Source organism: Lolium rigidum, chromosome 7 (genome assembly GCF_022539505.1).
Source record: "Lolium rigidum isolate FL_2022 chromosome 7, APGP_CSIRO_Lrig_0.1, whole genome shotgun sequence".
Classification (NCBI taxonomy): domain Eukaryota; kingdom Viridiplantae; phylum Streptophyta; class Magnoliopsida; order Poales; family Poaceae; genus Lolium; species Lolium rigidum.
This window is the reverse complement of record NC_061514.1, coordinates 93,012,853-93,022,135: the sequence shown is the minus strand read 5'-3', so window position 1 is coordinate 93,022,135 and position 9,283 is coordinate 93,012,853. Positions and strand designations below refer to the sequence as shown.

The following is a 9,283-nucleotide window of genomic DNA, read 5'->3' as shown; positions in this document are numbered from 1 at the left end:
TTGTTAACCTTCAGTTGTTTCGAGCTAATCAAATTACCATAGAACTATGCAAGCTACTCTCATTTGATTCCATGCTCCAATGGCAGCAATCAAAAACCATGAAACATGGCATTAATAGAAATAAAAGTTACCAAAGACTTGTGTAATTCTATGTAGCAGTTTATCACATGAGGATCATGTGAAGCAATCCTAGAGTTAACTTTTAAAAAAGTACAGAATGTGACATAACTTCCATAGTTTCATTCCATACCATTGACCCGCAACACCTCTTGGTGCAGCATTTTATCTCCATGGATTAAACCCCACCGGTTTCAGCAGGGGTCACTCAATCAAAGATACATTAAGACCACCGTGAAAACTGAAGGTCCTTATAAGCGGCAGAAACAAAACGCAGCAGCGATGTGCGGATCAAATTTACACATTGAAAGAGCTCACAATTTACAACTTGACCTACTGCTGCTGCAGGTAAAACCTGGAACTGCAGAAGTTGTTATCATCTAACCCTGCACGTCGGGATGACAGGTGGGCACTTGGGGCTGGGAATGGCCATGCAGTGCACGTTGTATCCTATCAACATGCGGCAAATTCTGTAGTCGGGGAGGCCACCCACGTGAACAATAGGTCCATCGCTTCCACCACCTTCTTGCAGTGGTTCAAGCATCTCGACGACATCGCTCATGAGGAGCCTAGCCTTGGGGTTCTAGCTCAGGCACCAATATGCAAGGCTGCAGGCCTTGTGAGCACCTCTATCTGAATACTCCGCCTCTAGTTTTGGGTCGATGATTTGGAGAAGCCGCCTCTTGTAGCTCAACTTGGGACGAACCCAGTTGACCAGGTTGCGCTCGCTGCTGGGCCAGTACTTGTCGATGGATTTTCGCCCCAAGAAAGAGCACACCAAAGATGTAGATGTCACTTCTAGCAGTCAAGTGACCTGCCAACAAGGTATATTCATGAGGAGAATGCGTAACTAAACGCAAGCATGGTGCATGGAAGAGTCCGACGGCAGAGAGGGGCCTGCAGCTAGTTGGCATTGCTAGAGGATGATGTCTCCCGCCATGTTGCCGCTAGAGCAGACGACATCGTCGAAGCAAAGGAAAGTCCGTCACAGCGGGGCGGAGGAACCTGTCGGAGTGGAAGCAGAGCCTGAAGAAAATCAAAAGAATCAGGTACTGCTAAAATATTTTTCTGATAATTTAAAGTAGGATAAGCGAGGATTAGGATAGAAACATGAGCTGGAGAACGATAAACTTACATAAATGTGAATAAGTTCACAACCAGTATATCATCTCCTAGAAGCAGAACAAAATTCAAATTGGTCACACGACAGAAATTACACATTCAATATGCCTTTCCCGAATCCTAGATAATTCTAGAAAGTTATCTTACATTCACTAAATACTGCAATGAAGTAAAATGTTACATATGACATCATTTGACGAAGCCAACCGTGTAGTACTTGATAGAAGAAATGTAAGACAATTATCTTGCAAATAATGAGGTAACACCACTTGGGTGAACCTAGAAATGTCTGGGCTAAAAGGCACAATAGTCTGAATAAAACAACATGATTTACTAAAGAACTGATGGCAGGACAAAACTAAGTTAAATACATAAAGTGCTAAGTTAAATACATAAAGTGCTTCCTTAGAGACAGTGGAAACACCATCAGATAAATTGCGCCGTTGCCTCCACTCCGTATTCATGGTGATAAAGTGCAAAAAAAAATCTTTGTTTATGGATTTTATCTAGCTGCAAAAAATAAAAAGCACTTCATAATTCCAAAGGGAAATTAAGAAAAGGACAATCATATAAAAGCAAAGCTAACCTACTCGAAGTTATATGGATTCAACTCCCCATGCCACTTTAGGTAGATCATAGTAATCCAACATCACAAGAACTATAAATTTTTCTTAGCTTCAGTCTTAGTCGTATGATAAAAATGTCACTCCTAGTTGTAGCCTCATTGTAAATCTTCCAAGAAAAGTCAACAATAATGTTGGCTCAAAGGAAAAAAGAAGACCTTGTAGAAATGAGGAAGTTGCATATTTTCTGAATCATATGTCTATGAATTTCGAAAGATAGTTAAGATTACCAAATATTTCTACGAATACAAACTGATCAAGTATAGCTACCTCAAGTCTACATTTACATGCATCGTTGTTAACTTATTTTCCCAGTTAAACAAAATAAATTTCATTATCACCTGGCAATATAAATTTATATTTAACTAACAGGAAATTCTAGGAACCAATTAAGCAGCCAGAAATATATACAAATAATAGACTTAACAATATGTAACATCAAAATATAGTGTTCTTATCAGAAATGGTATCAATTCAAGCAATACTGCTACCCAATAAGACTAAAAATGATATCATGCGCTGCTACATGAACAAAAAATATCACTTGATATTTTCTCCAGCTTGTCATTTATTTTGCCTCCACAATGGATGATATCTGAACTTATATTGTCAAATAATCAATAAATAATTACATTAAGGGTGTACGTTGCTTTTGGTAATATGAAAAATAACACCATATAGGAGACATCAAAATTCTAGCTTGACTGGACAAAGAAACTTTGATATATTTTAAACATTACCATGAGCTAAAATGAAGATAAACATGAGAACTGAAGCGTGATAGAACAATGATCCATGGCAGTTGAGATTGTGGCCACAAAATAATTCAGCATTGATTTTTCTCGGCTATGTAACACAACAACAGCTTTTCTGATTGTAAACAGACTCAAGTTGATAAAACATTTTGTACACCTTTGGTTACTGATTCTAGAGAAATTAAAAATCAGAATAATTTGTAATTTATGCACTGGAACATAGACCTGCAAGCACTAAGTATGACTGAAGACTATACAAATAGATGACTATGAAGCAAGAGTAAGGTATCATCAACCATTAGCTAAGGCTCTTTGGTTTGTACGTTTTTCGGTCTAGTGGATAGCTCTTATTTATCTAAAAGCTACTGTTACTTCATGTGATCAACAAATTTGGAAAGCATAGAAGACATTTAGCGGGTACAAGATATATAGAGCAACTGAGTCTCATCAGAAGGTATGCAAAATCTCTCGAAGTGAATACAAACATAAGTATTCTCCATATGCAACAGCACATAAGGATAACCATCCGTTTGTCTCATCAAATATGACCTGAACCTGCTTATAGCCCTAAATTTTAATCAACTGTATATGTTCTACTTTGTTCTTGTTACAAAGAAGAGATAGGATGGTCAAATTTAGAATCAGACGTGGACTATGCAGTTTAGTGGATGTCAAGCCATAAGCTATGAAGTGGAACACATAGCCGAAAATCCTTTGCATATATTGTATGGGTCTAACCAATACAGACCGAAGCTACTTTGTTATATCAGCTAGCAACTCCAGTATGAAGAGAATAATTTTGGGACTGGACATCAACATAAGCAAGGAAAATCAGGCCTCAAATTCTTACAAAGGTAATTAAACTTTAAATAATAAATTGCACCAACATAAACAAGTAAGGCACGGCAAGCCACTTTTTAAGGATTCTAGAAAATAGTGTGCTATACTATGGAATGGATTCCATATTATTGAAAGAAAATAGTGAAGGGATTCAGATCACCTTCAAAAGACAAAGATGGTCTGTAGTGGCTTTTTCTTCTGCATCTTTGAGATCTGTCAAATAAATTAAAAAGCAAAGAACATAAACGTGGGTTCAGAAATGGATAAATCTGCATTTGGTTAACTATATGAAATGTCCATTCATTTGTCCAGCCTTTCAAAAGCAGCTCAGCACTATGCATTTTTTCGAAACGGGGCGTTATGCATATATGAGCCCTTATACGTGCATCATACCGGGTGAGCACCAGGGAATTTACTTGGACACAAATGTTAGACTCACATATGCCTGCCTCCTAGACATGGTTTCCGGCTATAGTTTTACAGTTGGTCGTGTGGCCGGTGAACCGAAAGCCACCCGATGGCATTGGCAAAACAGACTACCTTGTACACCTTGGATTCAATTGAGCCCAAAATAGAATCCCTGCCAAATGAGTTTAGGAACTCAGCAATAGTATTAGTTTTCAAAATCAGCAAAAACAAAATCACCCCTTCCGGAGTCTCTTTCGTACACAACCAGTGTATACTCTATAGGGCAGATAAGAACTCCCAAGTGAGACTGAGTTGAGAACATCATGTCCTGAGTAAAACAAAGGATTGGAGGGACAACATCAGAAGCAAGAAAGAGGAGTTCTTGATACCTTGGTACATGCCAAATGCTTCTCAGATTCAGCTGCTAGGGCCTAGGCGCTTCAGCGACGACCGTGCACAACACCTGCTCCTCTTCTTCATTGAATCCCATGGCATATGCCTGTCAAACATGTGGCACACGCCAGAGCCGGTGCAAATATTTTTTTTCCTTCTCATGCCCAAATTTTCCAATGAAAAGTATGATTCAGCAGGACCAGGACTAATCCAACATTTGATATCATGAAAGAAGGGAGAAGTTTGTGTACCTGCGAGTGGTGCAAATGTCGCCAGGTTGGGTGGAACCATGGAACTAAAGCTGCAATGATAGAATATGCAAAACCTACAATGATAAATAGTAACCAGATATGCAAGAATTAATCAAAACATATTCAGAAAAGCTGAAACCTTTTTTTTAATAAAAAACCATCTAAGCTAATAAAATCAGAGAATGCAATCCATAATGCTCCCACCTGGAATAAGTGCCTTCACTCTGATATATATTTCAGGTAATTAAGCTTTTCTTGTTTTGCAGTCGATTATGAAGACCAGTAGTTTACCTTGCCAGATTAAAGAACACGAGCCACGATGGATATTAATACGATATTAATAGTATTCTTGTCTATTCATTTTTGTATCGAATACATGCCTAAAAAATAAAACAGCATCACATAGATATTAATCTATCACAACACATAATTTTCTCTGTCTATTCTTGACTAAGCATCTCTGCTGAACAACAAGAAGAAACATGAGAAAGAGGGACATTTTCTTATCAGCAATGAAATGGAGCTAAATATGAAAGAAACTATACATGTATTCTTAACAGGAGAAAAAAGCACATCACACGTGTCTTAATTCTTGTCAGGATCACACATGATTTTCACCTCACTAAGTTTTGGTGATAAATACAAGGGTACCAAATTAAACATTTACACCAATAACAAAAGCCCCATCGCTATCAGATGCACCAGGTTTAACATGGCTTTAAATAAAACAGGTAACAGGTTCACTTCCCAAAAAAAAAATAGGTGTCTCAGATTTATAGGGAAAGAAAATTTACCATACGTAGATGCACCAGGTTTAACATGCCATTATAGCAATTATTACCGTAGAAATTAAACCTAAGGTATTCACTCTACACAACATCTAAAAGGCTGAAACCATGTATACTATATTGTATATTGAAATAAAAATACTTTAATATGTAGATACAATGTGGACTGATTTAAAAGGGTGACATGTACCTATATTTTGATGTGAGAAAGGAATCCAACAATATTGTAGGCAACTGAAAAGTAATGCTGAGATCAGAATCAAACATTGTTGTATTTACCATTCAAGGAAAATAGCTCAAGATGGATTTACCAAAATTCTATTTACCTTATACTGTAAGAACAGTAGATCTTCAACATCTCTATGATGAAGCAGTCAAGTTCCTCACCACTCGAAGCATCTTTGATACTGAATTAATTTAAGTAACCCATACCACGAATTAAAGGAGACACAATTTACCTAGAAAAGGTACCCGATTTTAGTCATGAGTCATGAGCTCTAAAATCAATGACACCTACCACCTGACTGGCTTGCATTGTCCAAAAGCAAACTAACAAACAACCTTGCAAGTAGAAAATCCACTTGCTTGTGCTTAAACCAAAACAACTTTGCAACATAAAGCATTAATATTTCTTTTGCGCATTTTTTTGTAGAGTGATTTAGGGCAAAGGAAACTAATATCAGTCCATGAAAAAAGTTAACCCCAAAACAAATAAACCATTAGCAAGTAGTATTTTGGATATGCTACATACTGGAAGGATATTTCTTTTGCACAACTATTAGCATTGATATTACTTTTGCACATTCTGTCCAGGAGGCCATCAGTTGCCTCTGGGCAAGTAAGGGCAAACACTTGCCTCCGACGCGATGCCCTTCAGAGCAGGCTGGAGATTCCACCCTCAAATACGAGAGGTAAAAATCCAATATGCATTTATTTATATACTACAGGCAAAAAAATATATACCAAACTAATCATGGTGGCTGAATCAAAATTATTTCTTCTCTCTCTTGATTCTTACTTTCTCTTTTGCTTTGACTGAACATATCACCAATTATCTTTTCCTAAATTTTTTCTCATATATTTCATCGAGGACAGTCTACCTGGATTTTCATCGAGCACCTTGTAGGCATCGATAAAAAAAATCTACAAAGCAAAGATTAAAGCAAATTGGGGATCAAACATAGAGCAGGAGAAAAAGAAAACTGAGTACCTCAAGCACACACAAAGGGGACCAGAGATGGAGGATATTGGATACGTAGCCTCTGGTTCATTCTCCACCCATCTCCTCTCTCATGATTTGGGGCACTGGGGCTGGAGGAGGCGAAGTGCAGTTGCAGGGAGGAAGGAATTTGCTACCAGACCTCCAACATTGATGAGGAGGCAGCGAGCTGCTGCTTCTGTCGGGCAGCCGCCAGCGATGGTGAAGATGAGGCGGGGCGCTGCTTCCGTCGGGGTCGACAAATAAGCGGCAAGCTGCTGGTTCCGTCGGGCAGCCGTCTGGGATGGAGACGACGAGCAGGTGCACACTGCTGCTCCGCCTCGGTATGCGGCAGGGGATTGAATGGTGAGGACGAAGCGAGCGAGGGGATGGCGCAGCGGCGGCCGCAGTCGCCGGCGGCGAGAAGCAGGGGCGGAGAGGAGTTTGGCGGCCGGCTAAACGGCGCGAGCGGCTGTGGCGGCGGACGATGAGGAGGGGATTGGGGAGGAGACGACTGAGACGGGATAAGGATTGGTTCTGGCCTTGCGTGGATGGAGAGATATTTTAGGCTGGGCCAATAACGAGGCGCCACGTGGCCCACTCGGTGGAGACCCAAGTGAAACGATTGCCCAGCCCGTGTGTGCCAAGTTGCAGATGTGGATACGCTGTGAGGCCCCCTATGGGGGGCATCGTTTATACCTTTAGATAAGTAATATCATGCATGTCATGTTAGCAAAAATCTGATGTAGCATATCAATTAATGAGGTGAAAGATGAGAGTAATATCATAATATGATACCGTATCGTAGCACATAAACCTAGAAAACTTCATAACAAATAGAGTCCTGCTATACGTACGATCAATTTCGTTCGATTCCTGTACGATCGGACTTACCACATGCGGCGCAACTCGTGGTTTAGCTTTGGGCCTACTTGGGATGGGAAAGAGTAGCGTGGCTTTCATCCTCCTCTGCCTCATCTATTTACCGTAGCGGTAGAGACAAGAAGAACTGGTCAAGTCATAGCACATGCGGCCGCCGGCGCATGCCCTTCTCAAATTTTCGCTCAGGGCATCTCCAGCTGCGTGACGCAAACGGACGCAAGTTGAGCAACCGGTTGCGTCCGTTTTGACCGAAAATGCGTCTGGCATCACCTCCAACGGCGCGACGCAAAGTGACCGGGCCATCCGCAGAGATGCAAACCTGCCGCATATTTGCGGTAGGTTTGCGTCTCTGCGGACGCTGCGCAGACGCGCAAACTGTCCGCTCGCATCTCCACCGGGCCCGCTTGGCAGCGATTCTGCATCGAGGGCATCGCTCGGCGGTCGACGCGCTCCGGCGTCGCGCCGCGTGCCTTCGCCATCAATGGCGCGGCTGCCTGTTCTGCGCGCGCACTGGCGGGCGGTGGCTGGGCTTCTGCGCCGCCTTCAATGGCATCGTATCCCGTGCGCGGCCGCCTTTAAAAGTCCAGCGTCCGCTTTCCTCCTTCACCCACACCTCCACTCGCACCACCACCGCCGCAGCGCCATGGGGAAGAAGAACGACTTCGAGGCCTCCGGCAGCGGCAGCAACAAGGGGACGCAGGCCCGTCACGCTGGGGAGGCTGATGCACGGGAAATGGATGCCGTGCGAGCGCTGGTCGGGCGTGCAACTGCCTGGCGGCTCAGCTGCCGCCGGGTGCCCATCCCTCTCGTCCCTGCGTGCGAGCCTGGTCGGACCGCGGAGATCCGGCGAAGGAGGCGGTACCTGCCGCCGGACCTCCGCGCCGATCCGGCGTACGCCATCGACTCTGAAAGTTGGCGTACCTATCTGTCGACCGAGACGGATAGCAGGAGGAGGGCGGGCTTCATGGGCGACATGGATTATCTCTTCGACCGTCCACCGCCGCATCCCTGGGCGCCTCCACCGCCGCCACAGCCGCATCCCTGGTGATGGAGATATGCCCATAGGGGGTGGGTCGCCAGTCCCACTCGCCATGAAGACGGAGGCCCAGGTAGACCGCCAGTCGCCTGGCCGACTGGACCCGAAGGCGACTGGGCCGAAGATCCAAGGAGGAGATCCGTACGGCTGGATAAAAAGATTACTTGCAGAAGGGTGGTGTATCCCTTGCCCTCGCATCAACGAAGTGCTACCCCCTGTAGCATCTGCCGTGGTCATATCCACGACACCTGGGCGCCTCCACCGCCGCCACAGCCGCATCCCTGGGCGCCTCCACCACCGCCACAGCCGCATCCCTGGGCGCCTCTAACTCCAGCACCGCCGGCGCGCCCGGCGTACGCTCCCTCGAATGGAAACTGGCCGTGGGTGATACCGGAGCTCATCGTGCTCGACAACGATGACGAGCAACAGTAGGCGCACGCGTTTAGGGTTTTTTTCATGTGTTAAACTATGTAAATTATGTTTTCATGTTAAAAAATGTTTCGACCAAAAAATGCGTCGTGCCGCTGGAGCCACCCCCAACGCAAACGGACGCGCGGTCGATTTCGACCATTTTGGTCGACGCAAACGGACGGCGCGGACATTTCCGGACGCTAAAATGTGTCGCGCCGTTGGATGCCCTCATCACATGAGATTCTCATTGTGACACTCTATGTATAATTTTGCTCTTCCTCCATGGCGGACTGATCAATCGGCAATCGCGACAAGCACAAGTTAAATTGCTTCCGATCGCGACAAGCACAAGTTAAATTGCTTCCCATCGATGAATAAGTGATTAGTACAAGAGTTCAAATTAGCGCGCCATTAAGCTATCGACGCAGACAAAACTACATCCAAAGGTTTGAATTGGGG

The 9,283-nt window shown here is 43.7% G+C and overlaps 1 long non-coding RNA gene across 2 annotated transcripts; it reads right to left on the bottom strand.

Moving 5' to 3' along the window:
* Positions 1-354: 354 nt before the first annotated feature.
* On the bottom strand, positions 355-6,430 carry LOC124679481. Of its 2 annotated transcripts, XR_006994992.1 has the most exons (7): positions 5,624-6,430; positions 5,488-5,531; positions 4,714-4,800; positions 4,255-4,583; positions 3,618-3,670; positions 1,002-1,143; positions 355-931 (listed from the first exon to the last, which is right to left on the bottom strand). It is a non-coding gene; the product is annotated as an uncharacterized LOC124679481 (long non-coding RNA). The 2 variants fall into 2 exon arrangements; XR_006994991.1 differs by lacking the exons at positions 355-931; positions 1,002-1,143 and having other exon boundaries at positions 3,438-3,670.
* Between the last annotated feature and the right edge of the window lie 2,853 nt (positions 6,431-9,283).